We start from the raw sequence: 25,915 nt of genomic DNA, 5'->3' as shown, positions 1-25,915 counted from the left end.
GGATTAATTTGAGCAGGACCAGAAATCACACCAAAAAAAAAAAAAAATCTCATTCACACAATTCTCTGCCCTCATCTTCAAAAAGAGGAGAACATGGTTTGAGAACATGGCACATGGCAATTATGCCCGCCTCATCATTAGATGGATGGACAAGAATATCAAGGGAGAAAGAGACTGAAGGCATAGATCCTGACTCTGCCAACTTAAAGCTGGGTGATCTTGGGCAAGATGCTCAACCTCTCCAACTTGGTTTTCCTAATATAAAAAATGGGGCCGATAACAGCACTTAATTCATGTGGTGGCCATAAGGATTAAGGGAGATAACAAAGTAAACCATCATATTTTATATAGTTATGTATATAACCTTTGTTAGCTTCCTCAGGGCAAGGAGCTTTGTTGGCTTTGTTTACAATAATATCTCCAGCAGCTAAAATAGTACCAAAATTATAGCAGGTCCTCAACAAAAGCTACATTTGTTGATTGAATGCTGGATAAAAAGAAAAAGCATGTATTTTAGCAATTCGAACTAGATATGTTCTAGTAGGTGTTTAATGAATATCTATAATGATGGTAATTATAGGGAGTAGAAATGGCAGTGATGATGTGGCTGGTGGTGGTGATGATAGAAGACTGCAGGGGTTAATTGCAAAGGCTCTGGGAAATAGGCTGCATGCGTTTACTTCTGGAACATTAGTATGGACTATGGCCTGGATCTCACTTCCCTCATCTATAAGACGGGTATAATAATAGTATCTACTGGGGCGCCTGGGTGTGTCAGTCGGTTAAGCGGCTGCCTTCGGCTCAGGTCATGATCCCGGGGCCCTGGGATCGAGCCCCACATCCGGCTCCCTGCTCAGCAGGGAGCCTGCTTCTTCCTCTCCCTCTGCCTGCCACTCTGCCTACTTGTGCTCTCTCTCTCTCTGTCAAATAAATAAATAAAATCTTAAAAAAAAAATAATAGTATCTACTGTGTAGGGTTATTGGAGGATGAAATTAGTTAATATTGTGAGCATATTTAGAACAGAGCTAGCTATTACTCTCACATCGACTACTTGCATAATTAGTCATTAACTGCTGTTAGGGACTTAATTTTAAGGGAAGGCATTTAGGGAAACTGCCTCATCAGTAAAGTACTTTGTAAAAGAAAGAAAAATCATCAAAAGAATGGAAGATGCAATTTTAAATGGCCAGTAAGTAAATATAAGAAATTGTCTAACAAGTAATCAAAGAATAGTGATAAAAACAATGAAAAACACATTTGACCCATTAGATTGGCAAACATGAAAACACTGATAACACCCAATATTACCAAGGGGTTGGAACAACAGGCACTTTTATACATAAATAGTAAGAGTATAAATTGGGACAATTCTGGGCAATTTAGCAATATATATCAATATTCTTAAAAGCCCCTTGTCCAAGAAATACCAGTTTTAATAATTTAGACTACAGGAATGATCAGACTAGTATTTTATAATACACGTACTTGAATTATAATCATATGTTGCATGTAATATTAAGCGTTAGAATTTGCATCAAAATGGCAAGTATGTAAATGTAATATTTGTTATCCATGCAATGGAGTATTCTTGCAGTCTTCACAAATGATCCATGTTTGTTGGCATGGAAAGAGGATTGTGTTGTGTTGTTATGTGAAAAGAAATCCTATTATAGGACAATGTGTGATTACATTTTATTTTAAAAGTGTGTATGTGTACACACTGATAAAATCCTATGAAGATATATCTCAAAAGTTTAGAGGTTTTAACAGCGGTTACCTCTGCATTATAAAATTACAGGTGACTTTCATTTTCTTCTTTATATTATATATTCTGAAATTGTTACAGTAAGCATCTATTACTTCTGTAATGGGAGGGAGAAGGCAGTCAAAATGCTGTATCCACATGGAAGAAAAAAGAAATTGATCAAGTGTCTGATTAATTTGATCACTGAAGTCAACCAAATTTTAAAATTCTAACTCCAGAGTCAGTTCTATGATCTAAAACAGCAGCAGCTAACAACTGGTAACCACTTAGTTACCATTTCTGTGACCATTAGTCTTTACTCTGACCCAGATGCGGGTGTGGTGGAATGTCCCAGTGCATTAGGTGCCACGACTCGCCTAAAATAATGGTGGAACCATGCATGGTCAAAGGCTGGACTGAGCCAAAATGATTTGAGCATCTTCAGAGAGGGCCAAAAAAATCAAATACATTCTTCTAAGGGGATAAACTAACAAAGACATGCACCGTCTTTTTGTCAGGATCCATCTTCATTAACATCTCCTCTCCCTTGGAAAGTTTGTTCATTTGTTTATTTAAGCCAGTGGTTTCGAAACTTTGGTGCATCAGAATCACCTGGAAGGCTTGCTAAAACACAGATTACTGGGCCCCTCCCTGAAGTTTCTGATAGACCTGGGGTAAATTTGCATTTCTAACAAGTTTCCAGTTGCTGCTGATGCTGATGATCCAGAGACCACTTGAGAATAACGGGAATGACCAGCCTGCATATCACTAACACAGCCATATGGATTATTCCCTTTTAAAAATCACTTTATTGCTAGAACGAAACTAAAATCATAAATGAAATTCAAGGTTTATATTGTCCAGAGTGCCCAGAGTCTCATTTCCTCTCAAGTCCAAGTGTTCATTTTTTCCCATTCCACTCTGAACTTTGTCCATCTGCACATTCAATTTTTTGTGTTGCAGTAATAATAGATAAAGGTATGGAAAATCATAAAGTTTTCCCATATTATTGGAGGATATGTTCTCCTTATCCCCTTCAGCTAACCGCTGACAGCCAGGTTCTGATATAAATCTTTCCACAGCTTTCTCTGTGCTCATATAAACATATATGAGAAACAGTATAGAGAAGTGGTCAAGAGCTCTGGCTGTGATCCCGATGAAAATTCTGACTCAACTCTTAGCAACTCAATGTCCCTACGCATCTCCAGGCCTTAGAATCTTTCTTCTGTAGGATCAGGATAATAACCATACCTCCAGTCAGGTTATGTGAGATTCAAATTAGTTCACATAGGAGAAACACTGAGCACAGTTCCCGGCATACAATCAATAATAACCGTAAGCCATAATTGGGCACATACTGACTTTATTTTTACATACATTTCTCTGCACCTTGTATCTTGAATCCCTCCAGGTCAGATAGATCTCTAGCTCTCTAAAAGTTGGATAATTTTTACGATAGTATGGATGCCCCCCTATTTAGGGAGCAATTCCCCTTAGTGATGGGCATTCTGGTTGGTTCCAGAGTTTCACTACTACTACAAATGCTGTAGCAACAGCAAGGACAAGCACTCCTTGGCCCCCTCAGCGCTTCAAAGCATCCAGTTCTGCCCTTCCCGTTTGTGCAGAAACTGCTCGTTGCCCCTGATCCCTGCTCAGACAGGAATTTCCTCCGTGTGCCCCCCCTTCCCCAGTCCTTCCCTTGTCAGTCTGGCCACGCTGGAGTAGAAGCCCGTCGGAAACCCCAAGAGGACTGGCTAGAAGCTGAGATGCTGAAGCCAGAGCGCCTAAGACGCTGTCGTCCCGAAGTTCTGCTGCGGCCATGATTCTCGCAGTGGGAATTAAGGCAAGACCAGCAGAAGCATGCCGGGAAGCCATTTTGACTGTGAGGTGGGAACAAGAGACACTCAGGCCATTCATTTGTGTATATACCCTAGATGGTTTAATGCACAGCCTCAAGAACAACTCTGGCAGCCACGGATTTAGCCTGTTTTAGGAATTAGCCACCAGTATTGACACCTTGCATTGGCAGAGGGCCTTACACATTCTCAGAAGATCCTCTTGGCTCCGTGATGTTGTTAAGGGTTTTTTCTGCTGAGTTAAGTGTCCCTCAGGGCTCAGATCAGCTTGGCTGTGATTTAGCTGCGCTCTTGATGTTTGCTGAAATACTAGATCCAGCCACCTGTGAGCCAGGTGTTTTGTGTTGTGAGGCAGTTTAAAATGCTCCCTTGTAATACCCGTGAGCTCATCCAGCTGCCCCCGGACACGGGAATTAACAGCTCATGAGCCTACATGTGCCTGGCACTGTTCAAATGTTATCTGACACCTCATCCGCCCTGAGACCCAGGGACAGTTATCCCCATTTTGCAGATAAGGCCACCGAGACTCAGAGAGGTAGAGCACGTTGCCTGTGGTCACTTCCCTGGTCAAGAGAGCTGGACTTCAAGCCCAAGTCCATGTGACTAAAACACTGGGTCCTCCCCACCACACACACAGCTAAACCACTGAAGCCCAATCTCTACAAAAACCAAAGAACTATTACTAAAACGTAATAAGGAAAAAGCCACTGTCCCATAGTTGACGAGGATCGAAGCGATTTGAGTATCAAACCTATTTAACAGTCCTCTCTGATCAGAAGCCAACTTACGCTTTACACTCCTATCAAGCAGTTGGGTGTCAGTGGGACAAAGACACGAAGGTGGTGGCGGCGGCGGTGATGTCTTTGGTTGTTGAGTGCTCAGCGTGTGCCAAGCACTCCGTACGCTCAGCACTTCGCATTCTCGCACTGACTCTTCCTGTCCTTATGACAAGCCGGGTGTGTTGTGTCGTAAGGCGCAACAAAAATGCAGCCCAAGTGCACGCAGCTCGACACAGCAGGCCTAAGATTTGGCCTCGGGCCCCGGGCTCCAGAGCCTGTGCTTGCAATCACGTCCCTGCACTTTGCCTGACACGGGGCACTGGTACAAGAAAACAGACCCTGCAAATACTGCACAAGGTTCCCCCACGCTGATGGCCATTCTGAGATTTATGTGTTTGGTTCTGCAAGCCTCAGACGTATTTAGACACTTCCGGTTAATCATTACCTGTCACCATTTGTCTGCGCTGTTCATTGTCAGCAGCACCCGCAGACTTCAGGACCCATCGCCCTCTGCTCGACATCATTTTTTTTCTATACGGCCGTAATGTTAATAGATGAGCTCTCTTGCTAGCAGAAGGCCATTTCTGTGGACTCAGAGATAATATAGGCAGGTGCTCGACCTAAATTAACGGGATAATTGCCCCAAGTCTTTTCAGTAATTTGTCATCATGGGCTCCCACACAATTCAGGCAAAAGTCAGTCATGGCTAAGATGACACTGTGTCCTCCAAGAAATCGAAACAGAGCAGAACTGAACTCTGCCCAAGGCCTACAGATTCCCAGACCCTGAGGTTTAGATCCCCGCCCCCTGCCTCACCTCCCCTTGACCAGAGCAGAACTGCCCTCTTGGTTCCCCAGGCTCCTCACCTCACTCTGGAAGGTCATCATTATAGCGACGTGGGCCTGCTGTGGACCAGCCAAGTTGGCGGCACTCACACATACCAACGGCATGGCGTTTCTGCTTGACCTGCCGGCAGGCTTTTATGCGAGTGGAATTGTGAGTTCTTATTAGCAAAGTTACACACAGGCTAAACTCTTTTCCTGCTAGAATCAGTGTGAGAGCCAGCTATCGAGTCTCGTAAAGCATCACTTTCCCTTGGCAGTTTGTGAACCGTACCTTCACCGAGGGGAGGTAGTTCTTCCTAATTCTGCATTTTACCAACCTGTGCTCTGGAGGTGCTGTCTGTGGCAGGGGTAGGCAAGGCAAGGGGAGAAAAAGGTCAAATACACGGGGAAACTCACTGCATTTGCTCCACCCCTCTTGGAGAGTCATGGTGGGGATTAGCACTATTAACGGTTCTGATGAGTCCTGCTGTGTAGGCACAGATGGACTTCTTTTACCCCGTGCTTCCCAGTGTTATTTGAGTACCCACCTCTTTGAGGATGAGAGTTCATATGGCTATAAAAACCAAGTTCTCCCAAGTGGCCGTGGCCCTTGGATTCTGAGGTAATGAAAATGAAGAAGGCAGCATGCAGAGACCAGTGGAATCGTAGGAATTCCATTGAGTTCGTGGCGCCTCACCCCCTTCTTGAGAGTCGTAGGACATCCTGACCCAGAAGAGTTTCACAAAGCTCCAAAATGAAAACCGCCCCAAATCTCTTCCACCAGTTCCAACCTATCGCTAACATACACCATGGCTTCCTGCATCATGACAAAGTTGGGGAGAAGGAAGAAGAGCTTGTCAAGAGAGACGGCAACGGCTGGCCTCTTAGGTCTCAGCTCATTTGTTAATATTGCACATGGGCATGGCCAGACTCCTTTGGATCTTTACTAGCTTTCAGAATCCTGAATTTATATCGAGATGGCAGCATACATTCTTTACTTCCCTCACTCTTACTTACAGGAACCTAAAACAAAGTCCTCAAGTCTAAAGACATACTTGGGTTATAGGACTAGTCTAACACAACTAAAAGAAAAGAAACTGCTGGGGCATTCACAGCCATTCTGGCAGGGATTAAAGATGGGAAGAAAGGCTCAGAGTTGTCTGCTCCTTCTGAGTTCACTCCTAATTCTCTCTCCATCCCTGACCTCTGTATGATTAATAATATTAGAACTCAACAAATACCCACTCACACCTGACAGAGCACTAGTGTTCCAAAGAACCCGGTTTGGGGAATGTTATCTTACCTTATCCAGGCCTTCTTTAGAGATAGAATGCTAAGAAATCTCTTCATTTTGAAACTTATTTTTAGTTCCACAAGTAATACACATGACTCAATTCTCCTTTTAGAAAATTAGGACATTGCAAATAAAGCTAAGGTCCCCTTCAACCAATATCCTCAATTCCAGCCCCTTCCCCCTGTTCTCAGAGGTAATGAGAGTGTTTTGCCCCCTACTTGTGTGTGTGTGTGTATATATATATATATATACCATACCTCCGCACATGTGTGCACACACACATATTCATAATTTATATAAAATATATAAGGGGTTTTTTTTACATTAGTAGTATACTGTTTGCAACTTGTTTTTTTCATTGCAAAATGTGTGTGGGAGATCTACCATATTGATATATATCTAGTCATTCCTTTTAAGTGCCATGTGGCATCTCATCTTATGATTCCACCATAATTTACTTATTTCCATTCTGTTGGACCTATAGAGGTCATTTCCACTGTGGAGCTATTCTAAGCCATACAGTGCTAAACATCCTTGTCAATGGTCCCTTGAGCACAAACAAGGGATCACTAGGGTAGATACCTAGCGATGTTACTGCTGCTTCCCAGGGCTCATTTTCATTTTCAAATGTGCTGCCAGGCCATGAGCAAGAACATGCATCTGCAGGAGAGCGTAGGAAGGGTATCTCCACAATGACTCAAGAAAGTCAAAAAGGAGATGAAGGAGGTGGATGCATTAGCTGCTTTTGAAACATTTGTGTACATGCCAACATCCCCCAAATCCCATCCACTGTCAAGATTGAAGTTACGGTACCTTTTTCTCAATCCAAAGACTGCCTTCTGCCTTTCTGAGCTTTCTTTTTCCCTTCTACACTATCCTTGGTATTCTGCTTAAGCTAGTATTCTGATCTTAACTGCTCTAGAATGTGAATGTACACACACGTGGGTGAGGAAGACAGACATATCATCATTGAATGTTTACCACTGAGTGTTTTATCACTGAATTCTCTTTAATAGGAAAACTAAAGGGGCGCCTGGGTGGCTCAGTCGGTTAAGCGACTGCCTTCGACTCAGGTCATGATCCTGGAGTCCCGGGATCGAGTCCCGGGATCGAGTCCCGCATCGGGCTCCCTGCTCGGCGGGGGGTCTGCTTCTCCCTCTGACCCTCTTCCCTCTTGTGCTCTCATTCTCTCTCTCAAATAAATAAATAAAATCTTTAAAAAAAAAAATAGGAAAACTAAAGAACCCTTTTATTTAGTAAGAAGGACTTAGGCAATTGACAGCCAGTTCATATACTGTAAAATAGAATATACACATCACAATGATGAATTTTCCCAAAAGGTGACAGATTTGCACTAAAGAGCAATAGGATATTTATAAGCAAGATAGTGACCGATTTGCATCCAATTAGTCTTTCCAAGCTCAAGAACATTTGAAACCCTAGACTTAAATGTAGATGTAAAAATTGTAAGCACACTACTTTAGATGCATGTTTCCTTCAAAATCTAGGCACAGGGGTCTTGTGATGGTGTGTTAGGTGGTGGAACTTTAAAGAATGGGAAGGCGAAAGATAGACATCTACAAGTGTTGAAGACCCAAGTAGACCCAAAAAGATTATTGTCTTCTTGAATAATATGGTGCTTTCAGTCCACCCCATACCAGCCCTTAATGCTTCCAACACGCCCACGTCTCTGATACCAGACTAAAATAAGAGAGTAGAATTGAGAGGTAAAAGTCCACCACTGAAATTAGAACAGGGGACTTTTGCAATTGCACCCTGGAGTATAATTTCCTTGAGGGTGGAAACTTTTAAGATTTGGTAATAGCAGTCAAAGAGACAGGAACAATGCTTTATGACTCACACTCAGCCAACAAGGATGGCAAACAGTATAACTTGAGGGGCACCCAAGGGCCTAAAATATGACAACATATCAGCTCCTGAAATTCCCACCATTAACTTCACTCCCTCAGGGCCTCGCAGACATGCTTATGATGTTTTTAGTATTACTCTTCAATTTTAAAATTAATATATGCACAAGATTTTAAAGAAAAAACTAACATTACAGAAAGTGTACAATGAAAACTAAATTCTCTCCACTTCCTTGAGCCTAGAATTCCATACTTCAAAAACTATTAAGGTTTCATAAGCTGTATATCCTTCCAGAAATTGAGTAATGTATATTAGATAGATAGAGAGATGATAGATGATAGATAGATAGATAGATAGATAGATAGATAGATAGATGATAGACATATATGTTTAGATGATTGTGCATAAAAGTTCTTCAAACAAATAATATCATCTTATTCATACTGTCTTTATGTTACCTTTTTACTTAATACATTTTGGGCAGCTTTCTAAATTAGCATTTTTTTATCTTCTAAATTCTTCTAAATACCTGTATGGTATTTCAAAGGTCCCTCCTCCTCTAAATGTGCTATAGTTTATAAATATGGTCCGTAAAGGATGGGCATCTGAATAATTCTAATTTTTTGCTATTTTAAATAATACAGAATTCAACATCCTCAAACATATCTCATTGCATATAGGAGTAAGTATACCCATAAGATTGTTTTCAAACAGTGGGATTGCTAAAGCAAAGAAAATAAATATTTTAAATTCTGGAAACATCACCAAGTTCCTTCTGAAAAATTTTAGGCCGATGGTGTACAAAAATGCCACTAATCTCCCACATCCTCACCAGCACTAAGTTTTATCAAACTTTGTAGTGTTATTAATTTCATTAAAAAATGGTTTATTTTTATGTTTGTCATTTTAGTAACTTATATTGCTTTGCTTTGTGCCCCTTGTATTATGATGTGATTGAACATCTTTTCATAATTATTAGTCACTTGTATTTTTTTCCTGCAAGCATCCTCTTCGTAATCTTTGCTTATTTATTTTTCTCTTTTGTGCAGTGAATGGTACAGCCTCTAAAGATAGTCTTTGTCACATATAGAGCATGTATTTTTTTCCTAGTTTATCATTTATCCTTTTACTTTGCCTGTGGCATTTCTTACAATATAGAAATATTTCATTTATGTAGATAAATGTACAATGCTTTAATAACTGCTGGAATATATTCACTCTAGTTCGATGTTTGATGATCTCTTCTTTTGCTGACTTCTGGAACACATGTGATTCTTACCATATATTTGACACTTAAACTTTTACTGAGTCATTTGTTAGCTAACATATGTGGTATGTGTATGTGTGTGTGTATGTATATTAATCCATCCAACTAGATTAAAAGCAACTTGAAAGCCTGGAGGAATAAAAGGTTCTTTTTCATTCCCCAGCCCACAGTGTGCAGTATCTAGAAAGGGGAAATTTAGACCTGGGGGCGGATTTCACATTAGAGCACCGCTAGGAAGCATACTATGAGAAGCTAGAGAGATGGAGGGCCAAACTGACACAATGACCCAAAGAAGGAGTAAGAGACTTCCCAAAGAAGGTATGAATGAGTCCCAAAACCAACCCAGTCTTCTTCCACCCTCTGCCTGGAGTGAGGAGAGTTCTTAGCTTTTCATGATCTTGCCCCCATCCACCTTCCCACTTTTATCTTGCACCACTCTCCTCCCTGTTCTCTGTATCCTGAACCCTAGCTTTCTTTCTGTGATTCAAATATGTGCCAAATTAGCTTTTACCTAGGGCCTTTGCCTGGAATGTTCTTCCCCTTGATTTTCACATTCCTAACTTCTCTTATTCAGACCTATGGCAGACTGTATGTTCCAAAGTCGGCCACATCAATATATATCCTACAATATGAGGTTGGTATTCCTCCATCAGGAGGTGGGGTCTATGTTGCTCCCTGTTGAAACTAGGCAAGTCTTTGTAATTAACCAACAGAATACAGCAGAAGTGACACTATGTGACTTTCAAGGCTAGGTCCTAAAAAAATAATACTGCTTCCACTGGGCTCACTCTCACTTGGGACAATTGCCCTGGGAACACAGCCACCCCACTGTGAGACCAGGATACCTGGAGAGACCCCATGAAGGTGTGCCCAGAGCAGTCCCAGTTAAGTATTCATCCGACAGTGAGCATCAACCATCAGACATGTGCTTGAAAAAAACCCCGAAATGCTTCCAAGCCCCACCTTCTGGATCTTCCAGCTAAGCTCCAGACATTGTGAGGCAGAGACAAGCTGTCTCCACTATGCCCTCTCAGAATTCCTGACCCAGAGAATCCCAGGAGCATAATAAATTATTGTTTTAAGCCACCAAGTTCATGGGTGATTCATTATGCAGGCATAGTAACTGGAATAAGACATCAGCTTCAATGACCTCAGAGAGGTCTTCCCTAACCTCCCAACCTAAAGCTGTGATCTGCTTGTTGCATCACCTTATTTAATTTTAGTCCTCTGCACAGCACGCCCTGCTGGTTTCCTTATTTGTTTGGTTGGTTTGCTTAGTGTCTGCCTCCCCCCACTAGAAAGTAAGCTCCACGTGCACAAAGGCCCTAAATCTCTTGTCCACCTCCAAGTCTTCAGCACCTACAGCAGTGCCTGGCACAGACTAGGTGATCAACAATATTTGCTAAACTAATAAATGAATTGATCAAGTGTTCCTGGTCAGAGTCTTTCATTAGACCTTCATTTGCTATTCAATTTAACAAACTTTTACTGAGAACTTCCTCTATTCTTAGAGCATATGTTGTAGTTTCCTTTACTGTGACTTTATGTGTACTTCAAAGAGCAGTTTAAGGCAAACAGAAATAAAAATAAGTAATAACCAGGAGATATATATATGAGATTTTTTTCATTGGGCTTATAAAAGACAGAGAGGGGAAAAATAAAATAAAGGGAAGTAAGGCGAACTCTTTGAAAATTAAAATAGAAAAAGGAAGAAAAAGAGCTTGCCAAAGAAAGTGATGGTTATCAGCCACATACACAACTGAATTCCACGTTGTGATATGGTTTGTAATTTCTTAAAAATAGTATAATCCTCTTTGTTCACTCAAAGAATACCAGCATGTTGGTCAGAGAATTCATGAGATGATGTGGGAAAATCCAGCTCTTTGAAATCTGATTTTTATGATTGGATAGAATGTTGAACAAAAAAACCTTGCCCTTTCCCCCACTTATTTACCACTCTTGACCCAAAAGGGGTGGGAATTGGTGACAAAACTGATGGAAGTACGGAAGAATCCACAATCTATAAATAGAATTCAGGCTTTTTTAAAAGCTTGAATCTAATTTCTCTTAGCAATTGTTCCTGACGTCAGTCTGGTTTAGCCAGTTACCTGCAAAGTTTCTTCCTGAGACAGTGAGTTTGAGGGCATCTACAAATGTCTTATTTCCTCCCTTGGACAGCACATTTATATCTTGGGGTTTTTTGTTTTGTTTTGTTGTTGTTGTTGTTGTTTAAAAGATTTTATTTATTTTATTTATTTGACAGAGAGAGACGCAGTGAGAGAGGGAACACAAGCAGGGGGAGTGGGAGAGGGAGAAGCAGGCTTCCTGCTGAGCAGGGAGCCCAGGACTCTGGGATCTTCACCTGAGCCGAAGGAAGACACTTAACGACTGAGCCACCCAGGCGCCCCTATACTTTTGTTTTCAAAATCAAAACCACCCTTGCTATTTTATAAAATGTTGGAGCCAATTTAACAGTTCCATTGGCCTTTAAAGAAAGTATTGGAATCTCAGAAAGGAGCACAGAACTAGAATATTATAAAGAGTTGCTAGGGTGATATGTATTTTTATGACATCCTTGGGAAAAGGAACACCTTAACAGCCATGAACTTGCAACTTGCTTGTGCCTATTATAACTTACAGCTTACAGTGATGACTTCTTGTCACTAAAAAATGTTCAAAGTTTCTTGGCTAAAAAAAGCATAGGAGATGAGGTATGGGCTGTTTGAAGCTAACTATTCCTCTGGAATAATAATATAATACATAACAAATAAGTCTTTCCAGAGGATGCAGAATTAAAATGAAAGATGTTAAATCCTCTCCTCTTCCCTGCCATCCAATGCTTAAATATTACTCCATGGCCCTTCGTTATGTACTCACTTAAAATAACCAAGTTGATATTATTTGCAACTGCCTACACCTTTCCTTCTTATTTGGCACCTATTTTGTAATTTTTATTGTGAATCTCAATTTAGCTAAGATTCTTCATGGCCCTCTTCTTAAATGTAAGGTTGAAAGAAGTGAATTCAAAGACTACAAAATAAAAGTACTTAGCCTCTCAGTCATCACCTATCAAGTCAAAAGACCGCTGGGACACTGATCTGGTAACAGGACTTGACTGATCATTAGAGCATGTCTTAATAAGACCCAAATAGCAGAGTCAAGTCTACCCATAAGTTAATCTTACTTAACTATGCAGGATGCCTCAGAATACTCCTCAAGTCTTTCTTCATGCCCTTGATGGGAAGGCAATTAAATGAGGAGAATATGAAAACTAGTCAAAAAACAGCAATATTCATTACACAGCCATTGGGAAGTTCTGCTCTGACCTGCATTTACTGTGTTAGGTTAGGCCAGGTCTCCATGTCGTCTTATGAGTTGGATGTCAAACAGATGGCCCCTGGGTAGGAGCTACCAAACCAACTGTTGGTTTCCCAACCCTGGAACTTGCCTCTCTACCAGGAGACTAAGTGGGAGCTAATTAGATGTATTTTACTAGAAAGTCTAGTCACAAACTAAATTTTCTGCCTTCAAAGTTAATGTTCTTTAAATGTTCCAATCTGTTAGCCCAAGTATCCCCAATTATGTTCTAACTTTCCCTTCCAGTTCTTTGCCTGCTCTATTTTTACACAATAATTATTAGGAAAAAGTTTGTTCAAGGAACAATCAGAAAATAACCCAAACCCAATCAGCCAAATAACCACAATCATCATCATTGTTTTTATAAGAGGGTGGCAAAGACCAGCCTGGTTTTAAAAGAACAGATTCCAGCAAGCTTAAGATTTTTGAGAGTCCCCTCTGTGTTAAATTGAAACTGAAAAATGCACACTCTCCTTATTCCTTTTACCAAACTCCATATCCTAGCTCAAGAAAATAAGCTTTCAGGAGTTTTTTGGAACAACTTAAATGGCAAGTTGAAAATCAAATAGTTCTGACACAACAGTGATCTTGATGAGTTAACTGCCAATGTATATTACCATATGGATGAAATTCTTCCTCAAGTGCATGTGGGTGTGTTTAAGGGTAGAGCACTTGGGGCAAAACGCATTTCAAGCCTCTCAAAAACCCATATATTTGCAAAAATCACTTGATGTACTTTTTTTAAAAAACTGATTCCAAATCTGGCCTATTTCAAAGGCAAAGAGTTCCTGGTCTTTCTAGGCCCCTTCCCTCTTTGTTTTATATAAGCATATTCCTTCCTATTCTCAGAGGGAGAAAATGTCCAAGTCCAAAAACCCAGACTGTATCCACACCCTCAACTCTACAAGCAAAGCAGCAGACTGGAAGAAAGAGACGCTGACATTCAGTTCCAGTGGAGTGGCTAATGGTGGGCTACCCTGTTCAACTGTAGCAGCCCACCATTGCTCTAGGATGTTCTGTAGCCACACCACCCTGTCGATTCATGTGGAACCTAGGGTCAAGCCTTCTTTCATGGACTGCCATTAAGCCAAGTTTGCCCAGTCCCAAAATGTAACCCATCACTGAATTCTGAATTTAAGTGCAGGAATATATAGTTATCTTTATGAGCCTTCATCTTGTTGGCTTTGATTTATGCTTTAGTATTTTAAGATTATTCTGAGTCCTAATTCAGTCAAATGCTCCAGTGGAGTTACATTATACAAGGGGATTTGGGTCTAACGTCAGTGTATCTAGTGTTTAGTCTGCTATCAGTGGTATTCTAGATAAGGCTCAGAATCTTTCTCAAATAGTGTTCCAACTCCTGCTACCAATCAATCTAGTTGGCATTTGAGATTAAATCTATTCACTGTGCCTGCTTTAGATGTTCCCTTTTCTCTTCATTAGAATTATTCACAGTGGGCAGTCAGAATTACAGTCTTTTTTTTTTTTTTAAAGATTTTATTTATTTATTTGAGAGAGAGAATGAGAGACAGAGAGCATGAGAGGGAGGAGGGTCAGAGGGAAAGCAGACTCCCTGCCGAGCAGGGAGCCCAATGCGGGACTCGATCCCAGGACTCCAGGATCATGACCTGAGCCGAAGGCAGTCACTTAACCAAATGAGCCACCCAGGTGCCCTACAGTCTTTAATATCTATATATCTCTTGAGCTAGACTTATTTTAGAAGTTCTGCCTATGACAAGCCTACCCAAGTCATTTGAAAACTTCCCAAGCCCTGGGACACACATATGAGTGCCTAGAATCTCCTTGCTTAATGGGAGGTTCACCTTCACCAGGTTCTCATCCTTTCCACAATACCACTTAGTGGCCTGTTGCTCATAGGAAAAACAATGGTAGCCTCTTGTGGTTTTTTCTCCCCATATTTTGACTGGTAAAATCAAAATAAATCAATAATTTATCAAGTTATACAGAGGAAAAAAGGCAATAGAACAGTAGCTATGGTTGCTATTGATACCAAACCCAATGGAAAATGTGGAAAATACATTCCTAATGACAGATTACATAGACCAAAGGCACGAGAGTACTCCTTCTACTGTTTTGCATTCCAGCTAAGAGTCTCATCTAACAATGTGTCAATAATACCTGTGAGATGGTTCTGGCTTTCTTATGTTCTGATGTCAAGTTGATTTCATTCATCACCTCTAAGTATTTGTATACAGATCATAAATTTAGCGAAGGCAGGGGTTTTGACTTATTCACCTCCACAACCCCAGTGCTGAACATGGTACCTGGCATATAGTAGATACTCAATAAGTATTTGAAGAATGAATGAATCTGAGATTTAAACAATTAATCCCTATTGTTTGTTCCTGAAAAGTATTAAGTTCTTCCTCTATCATAGTTTTTACGTAAAAGCAATTTGAGTAAGAATGAACAAGTTGCTATATTTATTGAACTTTATTTTCTGAATTTGGTAATTCAAAAGAATTGTCTTTGAAAGCAAAGGTAGGAGTCACTGATTTCCTATCTCCCTCACATCTCTCCCTACTCTTAATCTTAAAACGCAATACACACACACACATGCACACACACACAGGAATAACAGACGCAGTATAGAGAACACCATAAGAGCATAAGAGCATATTTTCTTCCGTAATAGAAGTGGATTTGCACACAGGACTATCTACACTGTCCCTTCCATCCCTCTTGTATCCAAGGATACTTTCTGCTAACTGGCTGGTGTGTGTTAGGCCTGTCAGTCAGCTCTGGAATCAAAGAGGAGCAAAGTGGCTCCCATAAAAACACAATCATCAGATTAATCTTGCTTGGCCGGGTACCAGTCCAGCTAACCATCCATTGACAATCTCATAACCTTCTGCATTCATCCAAAACAAACAAAACAGTGCCTGATTCCAAAAGGAAGAAGAGGGGAAAATGAAATATGTCTGTCCCATTTACCTTTCAAACAAAAGACAAAATGTAAGCGAGGGTGTAATATGAAAAGCATGGGTTTGGTAAGATCACAGTAGCTAAGTCACTTTGGGTACAAAGTGTATATTTTTGAGTGTACCTGGAGCTTTCAAATCAGGACATCATAATAACTGAAAATTATAGGGCAGTGATGGAGCTTCACGGCTAAGAGCACAGCCTTTGAAGTTATGCAGGCCTGAGTTTCACTTCCTGTTTGGTCACTTTCTTTCTGGGCACCTTGAACACATTATTTAAACTCTCTGTGCCTCAATTTCCTCAGCCATAAATGGGATGCTCACAGTTTCTATTTCACGGGATTGCTGTAAAAATGAAATGAGATAACCCACGTAAAACGCTCACAAAGTGCCTGGCACAGAGAAACACTTAATAAATGTTTATTATTATAGCCATGATTCTTACATTAATCCAAGAGGAATTCATTTGGCAGGAAGGTTGATGGACGAAATAGAAATAGCACAGAAGCGTCTTATCACTGAGAACATAGCCTTTCTGAGAAATAAGCGACCCAGCAAGCCCAATCGCTAATTACAATTCATTTGGGATGAAACGGAGACAAATATGCCATTGTAAGAACCAGGATAGAGAATTGCTAATGAGGATTGAGACAGTGGTTTGAGGAAGAGAAAAGGCAAATCAGTCTAGTGTGCTGTGGATGGAGCCTCTGGCCGGTGCTCCCAGACAAGAACATACTGTGAAAATCTTCACCACTCCACCCAAAAGCTGAATCGGAGTCCTGAGAAACCAAAGCAGTCCTATCATACGCGTGCCTGCCTTTTGGTAGCCAACAACATGGCTCACGAGGAGGTAGACATTTTACTTGCAAACTGACTAAAACGCTTTCCCAGATACGCTGTGAGGGAGGATCACGAGGTATGCTGCCCTAGGGGGTCTCCATGGTGCCGGAGGTCCAGCGTCCACATTGGAGGTCCTGGCAGTGGAAGCTCACGCCCCATACAAGTCTACATTTCATTAATGTCTCTCACTTGAGATCCTCCAGAGACCAGGTGGCCAGGCCCAGAGCTCCTGGAGCCCACAGCTTAGTGAGAGGGTGACCGGCCTGCGTGACGGTATAGGGTGATGGGCGCCCTGGCAGGGATTCATGCCGGGTATTTGTAGAGCTCAAGAAAGAAACAAGTAGTTAGCCTCGGGGTGAAGAGTCTGCTGAGAGAAAATATCTAGAATGGGGCGTGAAGAATGAAAAGGGTTAGAAAGGCAGTAGGGGCCAGGGTAGGAGAGAAGGAACGGAGGGGCGAGCATGGGCAGAGGTCCCCCGGAAGAGTGAGAATGTGGCATATTTGAGGGATTAAAAAATGGTCTGTGCAGCTATAGGCAGGGAGCATGGAGCACATTCATTTTTGTGATGGATATCCAACATTAATTTATACTTACTCTGTGACAAGCAGACCCATTATGAGTATTAGCTCATTAAATCTGCACAGCAATCCTGTGAGCTAGGGACTGTGGTTCACCTCATTGTACTAATGGGGAAATTGCAAATGAGAGAGGTTAGGATTCAGACGTTAAGACCGGAGTCCAAGGCCTCCCATCCTGTAAGTGAGCTGGGTTTTCTTCCCGGGGCGGCCCAGCTTGGGCATTCATACGCTGCCCGCTGCCCCACCCTCACCCCCGGGGAACAAGGTCCTGCAGCTGCCGGCCACCTCACCACACGGGGTTTAAGACACGGGGCATTGGAAAGTGCTTTTGTGTCAAAGTTTACGTGTGTGGTTTGCCTCAAGTTAAATCAAAATAACCTGCCCCCCAAAAAAGAATCCCCAAATATATTTCTCAGTGACAGAAAGTATGACCATAGGTTTTTACTTCCTCACAATTTTTTTTAACAGGTTTGACCTCTACAGACTCTCACTTCTTGCAGTCTTGAGTGAGACTCTTTTAGAATCCTTTGGGTAGAAAAATGACTTCATCTGAGAGGGCTGTTCAGTCTGGGACTTGGGCAAACTTTCTGAGAGTGCCTGAGGCTGGATTCTATCCAAATACCAGGGAAAGTTCCGAGGTCACCTTTGGAGAAAAATAAAAGGCACTAACTTTTCTGCACACAATAGCCAAATGGAATATTGGTCCCTGTCAAAGTCTGACAGCACCTAGCCTAATGCCTTGCACCTGGCCGATGACTGAAGAAATACTGGGAATTAGTGAATAGATAAGAGCATGGATAAATAAACGCAAGAAGTCTGTTGCTTATGCGTTTCTTGGCTTTCTCCTTACCATGGGGTGTGATAGTATAAAAAGAAGTATTTCTGACTAGGGCCGGAAGGTGTAAGAACAGATATTACTCTATGACCACAGAAGTAATACCATCTTGAAGAGATTTTTTGCACACCCACATCTACAGAAGCATTACTCACGACAGAAAGGTGGAAGCCACCCAAATGTCCATCCACATATGAATGGAAAAACAAGATGTGTGTGCACATACAATAAAATATTATCCAGCCTTAAAAAGGAAGGACATTCTGACACATGTTACAACATGGATGAACCTTGAGGACATTATGCTGAGTGACATCCATCAGTCACCAAAAGACAAATGCTCTAGGATTCGACTTATAGGAGGTACCTGCTGTAGACACATTCATAGAGACAGAAAGTAGAATGGTGGTTGCCAGGCATTGGGGGAAGGAGACAATGTGGAGTGATTGTGTAAAGGATACAGAGTTTTAGGGCGCCTGGGTGCTTCAGTTGGTTAAGCGAACGACCTTGGTTTCAGCTCAGGTCATGATCTCAGCGTCGTGGGATCGAGCCCTGTGTTGGGCTCCGCGCAGAGTCTGCTTGAGATTCTATCTCCCTCTCCCATACTCTCTCCCCTACTCCTGTGTGCATGCTCTCTCTCCCTCTTTCTCTCTCAAATAAGTAAATAAATCTTTAAAAAATTTTAAATAAAAATTTAAAAATGAAGGGTACAGAGTTTCAGTTTTGCAAGAGGGAAAGCATCATGGAGGTGGATGGTAGTGACGGTGGCACAGTGAGAATGTACTCGGTACCACGGAACTGTACCCTTCGAAATGGCGACAATGCTAAATTTTATGCTATGTGCATTTTACCACAGTTTTTAAATTTTTAAAGGCAAAATCAAGGCATTTCCAGACAAAAAAAAATAATGCGAACTATCACAGCATAATTAGAAGCATTAGCATATGGTATTAATTACTATATTATATAACATACATTTTATATAATATGTAACGGTGTTACAATATAGTAATTATAGCTGACGCCTACTTTACACACCATATTGTAAGTAATGATAACCAAACAGTGACAATAATTGCTGTTATAGCTAACGTCTACTGAGCATTTACCATGTGCCAAACTTTGTTTTAATTATTCTTTGCTTGTATGCTTATCATAATGTAATGAGGCAGCTGCTATTATTTTCTTCTACTTACAGATTAGGAAACTGAGGTCCACAGGTGGTAAATAATTCCCCCATAGGCACACAGCTGATAAACACTGCTGTGATTACTCCAGAGGAGTAGCTGATGGGTGGTAGCTATCTTGACACTTTATGGCTAGTCAAAGATGCCCGATGCACCTGACCAACAGTTTGGATTAGCCAGGCCAGAGGTTCCCCTAATTCACAACCTCATACCAAAATTCTCCAGCTGAAGGTGATTAATAATAATAACAACAACAACAACAACAACAACAACATGAAAGGGGTTTCCAGATGCCTGGTACCCGAGTGAGTCTGGATGCATTATCTTGCCCAGTCTTCCCAGCAACCATAGGAGGCAGATGCCACCATTATGCCCATTTCACAGATGAGCAAACTGTGGTCCAAAGAGTTGTTAAGAAGCTTTCCTAAGGTCATACAACTAATAAGCGGTGGAGCAAGGATGCAAACAGTGTCACGCTGGACTCAGTACATTGACCATAATGCCAAATGAAATGCCAGTTTTCTGGCATAAGAAACAATGCCAGTTTCTTGAACTGTGATCTGAGATTTAACTTCTTGGTATTACTCATCACAATTATAAGACGAGCTCATCTTAATTGAGCACTCACAATAAACTGGGCCAAATGCTTCTCATGTGTGACCCTCTGAGGAATGTCTTCTCATTGGCCCTATTTTGTAGGAAAAGAGAACAGCCTAGGTCTCCCCACTAGCAAGGGGTGGAACCAGGATTCAAATTCAGGTGATCTGTTCCCAATTGCTCTCAGAGACTCCGCCCTGCCTCCTCAAAGAGGCAGCCTCCAGCCCTGGCCAGGAGATGGTTAGATATGCAGACTGCTGGGCCCGGCTCCGGACTGAGTGGACATTTCAACAAGCTCAGGTGACTGGTGTGCATATTGAAGCTTGAGGGGTGCTGGACTGAGTTCACCCCTTTCCTGGAAGGCAGGCCACAAGGATATAGCAATAAGCAGTATAGACAAGGTCCTGCCTTCCAGCGCCTCCACACTGCTGGAGGGAGACCAACCGGACTGCAAGCAAGGAAGGTGTCACAGAAGTGCTAAACCTGAGGGGCTTGGCCAAGATGCAGGGTCTTGGTGTCCCCTCACGTACTGAGTCCGAGCCTTGGGGGGCGGGTCTTAGAAATCTGTATCTAAGAAGACAATTCATATGCTCTCTGTAGTTTAAGGGGGACTGCTCTCACTGGTGAGGCTCAGCGCTGGAATCAGAAAAGGGAACACCAGCATCTTTCCTGCTTTTCCTATCACCCTAGTCCTTCGGGTCAGAGAGGCGGACTGCAAGAAACCTTTCCAGTAGGGACGCCTGGGTGGCTCAGTCGTTAAGCGTCTGCCTTCAGCTCAGGTCATGGTCCCAGGGTCCTGGGATCGAGCCCCGCATCGGGATCCCTGCTCAGCGGGAAGCCTGCTTCTCCCTCTCCCACTCCCCCTGCTTGTGTTCCCTCTCTCGCTGTGTCTCTCTCTGTCAAATAAATAAATAAAATCTTAAAAAAAAAAAAAAAAAGAAAGAAACCTCTCCAGTAGGTTGCACAACTGGCCGATGAGGAACTGAATTTGACCCCTCCATGCGCATTAACTTAGAACACTGAACCTCAGAGAACCACGTGATGCTAGTTAATGTGGTGAACAAAGCTGCAGGCACTCGCAATTGACCCTGGGGGTATTGACCCGTCCCTACGGAAGCACTTCTTGCTTCTGAGCCTGCCTTTGCCTGTCTGTGGCACCTTAAAGGCCATTGCCGCAGCACCCTTGGGACAGCTCTAACATGACAGTGGCAGCCAGGTCCTAGGCAGACACTAACCAATGCCATGAGCACATCCCAGCTGGGAACCAGTTCCCATCCGAGATGCTGGCCCGATGCCTGGCTCCTAAGGAGTTCATACGCAAACCACTGATTAGCAATGTGCTGCCATTACTGAAAACTGCTAGCCACCCCTGAATGGGGAGACCTAGGGGGAGGAATACCGGCAAGTTGTTGCCAAGACATGGAGTTTGAAAAACAAAATCAGAAGAATCAAGAGGAAAGGAATGAGATAGGTAACTTGCCTTTTATCCAAATAGTAATAAAAATCCTAAGTCCCACGTAGAGACGTTTTTACACACTGCACTGGGAAATCGACATGTCTCACTGAATTCTCCCGACAGCCCTGTGAAGTCGATGTCGTTTCAATTATCCCCATTTGACATTGAGAGGTAATGCTGTCACTTTATGGGAAGTGAGAGAGAGAAGGAAGAAAAAAGGGGGAAGAGAAGGAAGGAAGGGGAGAGGAGGACAACAGGCAGAGCTCTTAGCTTCCTTCTGGGATAGAAGAAAAAGGACTGTGGAAGGCCTGAGGCCCAAGAAATTTCTCCGAGGATCAGGAATAGTATAAATGGAAACTGACTTTTTACCTTAATCTGGAACAATTGAAATCCTCTAGAGAGTGACTTGTTTCATGTTGTGTAAACTCAGACAAAAATAAGTTGGCTGAATTTAACCACCCCAGTAATACACACACACACACACACACACACAGTATTTGTTTTCCTAATTATGACTTCTTGGGAATGAATGGAAAATTTGGCAATCCGATTAACTGTAGCTTACAATAAAATAGCACTAAATGGGTGTTTTATATGCTGTTTGTTTCTCATTCTCCTTGGAAGATTGTCAAGAGTTTAATGAAACTAATACTTTGGGATTTAGATCTCTCAGAACCAGAAACCAGAGCCTTTCCAACACTAACAACTGGAAGGAACTCAAGTTCTGTGAGCCTGTGGGATGTGCCAGGCACTGAGCTAAGGACACCATCCTCCTGAATCCTCTCAACAACCCCACAGTCAAGGTATGATTAATGATTCCATTCTACAGATAAGGTAACTGAGGCTCAGTGGGGTTGTATAATTTGCCTTCATGCTAAGTGGAGGAGCTAGAGCAGGTACCCAGGCAATTGTACTCCAGAGGCTTCCTTCCTAAGCAATGTGTTGAACACTAAGCTACAATAATGTTGGCACAAAAAAACTTTCTTTAAATTAGCCAAATTGGTTGCTTGGTGTTCTGTGGAAATACAAAAACATAGTTTAATTGTTTTTTAATGGTGCTACAGACAGTGCCTCTGAAAGACATCATACCTTTCTTATGTGATTTGACCTCTAACCAGGATACTGAGGGAATGCATATTACCAGAATATTACTAAGGAGTCGTTGTGCCACTCAGTCATTCAGCCTTCTCTCCCCAGTATCCATGGGAAGTGCACGTTTCCCACCTGGGTCCATTGGGTATGACAGATTACCCCACAGGGCTGATGTATTCATTGATTCAATAGATTCCAAGCACCTGACTGCCCATGTGCCAAGCACCATGCTGGGGCCTCCATGAGCTATTCATTAATTCTCCCAAAGGCCCTATGAGGTATGTGCCATTATTATCCCCATTTTATAGGTGGGGAAATAAAGATTCATAGTGTTTAACTACAGCTAGGCTTCTCACCACATCTGTCTGTTGACTCTGGAGCTTGCTCTCTCAAGCTCTATGTAATAGTGAGCATGAAAAGATAGACACAGTACCCACCCTGAATAAGTTATCCCAACAATAGAGGAGATTTACATTAAGCCACTAATTACCCAACTAATTGTTTCATTACCAATATGGAAAGTACTACACAGTTGAAGCAGAGGGCCCTTCGTGTATGTTGAACAAGAGCAACTGACCTGGGGAATCGAGAAATCTTCCCTGAGAAAGTGATGGTTCCTTTTAGAGCTGAAATGAGTAGTTGCTAACCAGAAAAGGAGAAAAGGGGAAAGCATTTCAGATAGAGTGGAATAGCGTATTTGAAGACCCTGATTAGGACATACTGGCATGTTGGAGAGGAATAGTAACAGGAGATACGAGAATCTATTAAAACAACCATCCACTGTCCTTGTCCTTTCTCTCATACCTCCCTGTGTCATTCTCTCTACCGAAAGAGGAGCTAGTCTCAGGTTAAATCCACCCACTATCAAATTCCTCACTGTGTGCCCAATGTTGCCCAATAGACATTCAACAGATGATTGGTAAGTGAATAAAGCAAGTGGACAAATTCATGAAAACTGTTTGGTCCAAAGTCAAACAATGTACTAGGGAGGAAAAAAAATGATAAAATCAATTTTTCTTATCAGATATAATGTGTACAGATAAGTTTTATAACTGATTTTTCTAATATTTAGCTATAATTTTTTAAAAGTGTATGAACTAATGAGGAAAGACTAGTCTTTTCAACAAATGATGCTAGAAAAACTGGATATCCACATGCAAAAGAATGAAGCTGAACCCCTCCTTTACATTATACACAAAATTAAACTGGATCATAGATTTAAATGTAAGAGCTAAAACTATAAAACTCTTAGAAGAAAAACTAAGTGTAAATCTTTGTGACATTAGAATAGACAACAGTTTCTTACAAATGACACCTAAAGCACAAGCAATCAAGAAAATAAATGGAACTTCATCAAATTTAAAAATGATTATTAAAAAGGGTTTTTTTTTTTAAAGATTTTATTTATTTATTTATTTGAGAGAGAGAGCACATGAGGGGGTAGGGTCAGAGGGAGAAGCAGACTCCCTGCTGAGCAGGGAGCCCCAGGTGGGACTCGATCCTGGGACTCCAGTATCATGACCTGAGCGGAAGGCAGTTGCTTAACCAGCTGAGCCACCCAGGCGCCCCTGAAAAGGGTTTATTAAAAACGCTTTGAGTTACCTCAAAGGATACTTCAGAGAAATTGAAAAACCAACCTTCAGAATGGAAGAAAATATTGGTAAATCATATATATCTGACAAGGGACATCCAGAATATAAAAAGAATTCTTAGAACTCAATGATAGACGAACAGTCCAATTTTTAAATGGGAAAAGATTTTTTTAACTTTTTTTTAATGATTTATTTATTTATTTTGGAGAGAGAGAGAGCATGAGAGGGAGAAGTAGAGGGAGAGGGAAAGAGAATCTCAAGTAGACTCCCTGCTGAGCATGGAGCCCGACTCGGGGCTTGATCTCAGAACCCTGAGATCACGACCTGAGCTGAAAACAAGAGTCAGATGCTTAACCAACTGTGCCACCCAGGTGCCCCGGGAAAAGGATTTAAAAAGACATATCTCCAAAGAAGATAAACAAATGGCCAATAAGCACAAGAAAAAATGCTCAGTCAACATCATTAGTCATTAGGGACAAGAAAATGAAGACTCCCATGAGATACCACTTCCCTCTCATTTGGTGACTATTAATAAAAAAGACACAGTAACAAACGCTGGGCAAAGATGTGGAGATTAGTGGCGGGAATGTAATACCCATTGGTGGCGGCAATGTAAAACGGTGCGGGCACTTTGGAAAATAGTTTGGCAGCTCCTCAAAATGGTGAACAAAGAGCTACCATGGGACCCGGCAATTCAGCTGGGTATAGATCCTAAGGTATCTACCTAAGAGAAATAAAAACGTATGTCTACATAAAAACTCATACACAAATGTTCACATAAGCATTATCTGTAATAGCCAAGGAGTGGAAACAACCTAAATGTTCATCAGCTGATGAATTGATAAATAAAATGTATTATATCTATATAAAGGCATATTATACATCAGCAGAAGTGAAGTACCAACACATCCTTTAACATCCGTGAATCTTAAAAATATTATGCTAAATGAAAGAGGCAGATCACTGATGACCACATTTTGTATGATTCTATTTGTGTGAACCGTCCAGAAGAGGCAAACCTATAGAGATAGACAGTGGATTAGTGGTTGCCTGAGGTTGGGACAGGGATGGGGTACAGTGATGGGAAGTGGCTGCTAATGAGTATGGGGTTTCTTTTTGGAGTGATGAAAATGTTCTAAAATTGATTGTGTGACGGTTGCACAACTGTGAATATATTAAAAACCACTGAATTGTTTTAAATGAGTGAATTTATGGCATTAAGTTATATTTCATATATATTTTTAAAAATTCAGGGGCGCCTGGGTGCCTCAGTCAGTTAAGCATCAGACTCTTGATTTCAACTCAGGTCATGATCTCGAGGTCCTGGGATCGAGCCCCGGGGCAGGCTCTGCGCATATCAGGGAGTCTGCTTAGGATTCACTCTCTCCCCTGGCCGCTCCCCCACATCTCTCTACCCCCTCTTAAAAAAAAAAAATCATATAAACTAGTAGTGTCACAACCATCAAGTTTACTGGAACAGCATTTTTTCTTTTCCCTTTCTACTCTCAGCTCCGGAAGAAAGGCTCTGATACTGTCTTTCCAGCCCTCCCCCTTCCATAAAAAGCACTGCATCCTAAAGGGCCGAGTCCGCATGAAGGTTATGTCAGGTCTTCCCAACCCTCTGCGTCTGCAGGCCTGCCCAGTCGTAATCATCTTCCTCCCAAGGAGGCCTGAAGCCCTGTAGAGTCCTGAATTCTGCAAAAAAGGCTAAGATATTTTCCCCTCTACTGTTTTTCCAAGGCTTCCACCCCCCGCCCCCAGAAGTCTGTGAACAGAAAGGTTGAAATACATTCATTTTCTTTGT

This window comes from Mirounga leonina, unplaced genomic scaffold (genome assembly GCF_011800145.1).
Source record: "Mirounga leonina isolate KUSES-001 unplaced genomic scaffold, KU_Mleo_1.0 Mir_168, whole genome shotgun sequence".
In the NCBI taxonomy this organism is placed as follows: Eukaryota; Metazoa; Chordata; class Mammalia; order Carnivora; family Phocidae; genus Mirounga; species Mirounga leonina.
The sequence above is the reverse complement of the archived record's forward strand: the minus strand, read 5'-3'. Positions refer to the sequence as shown.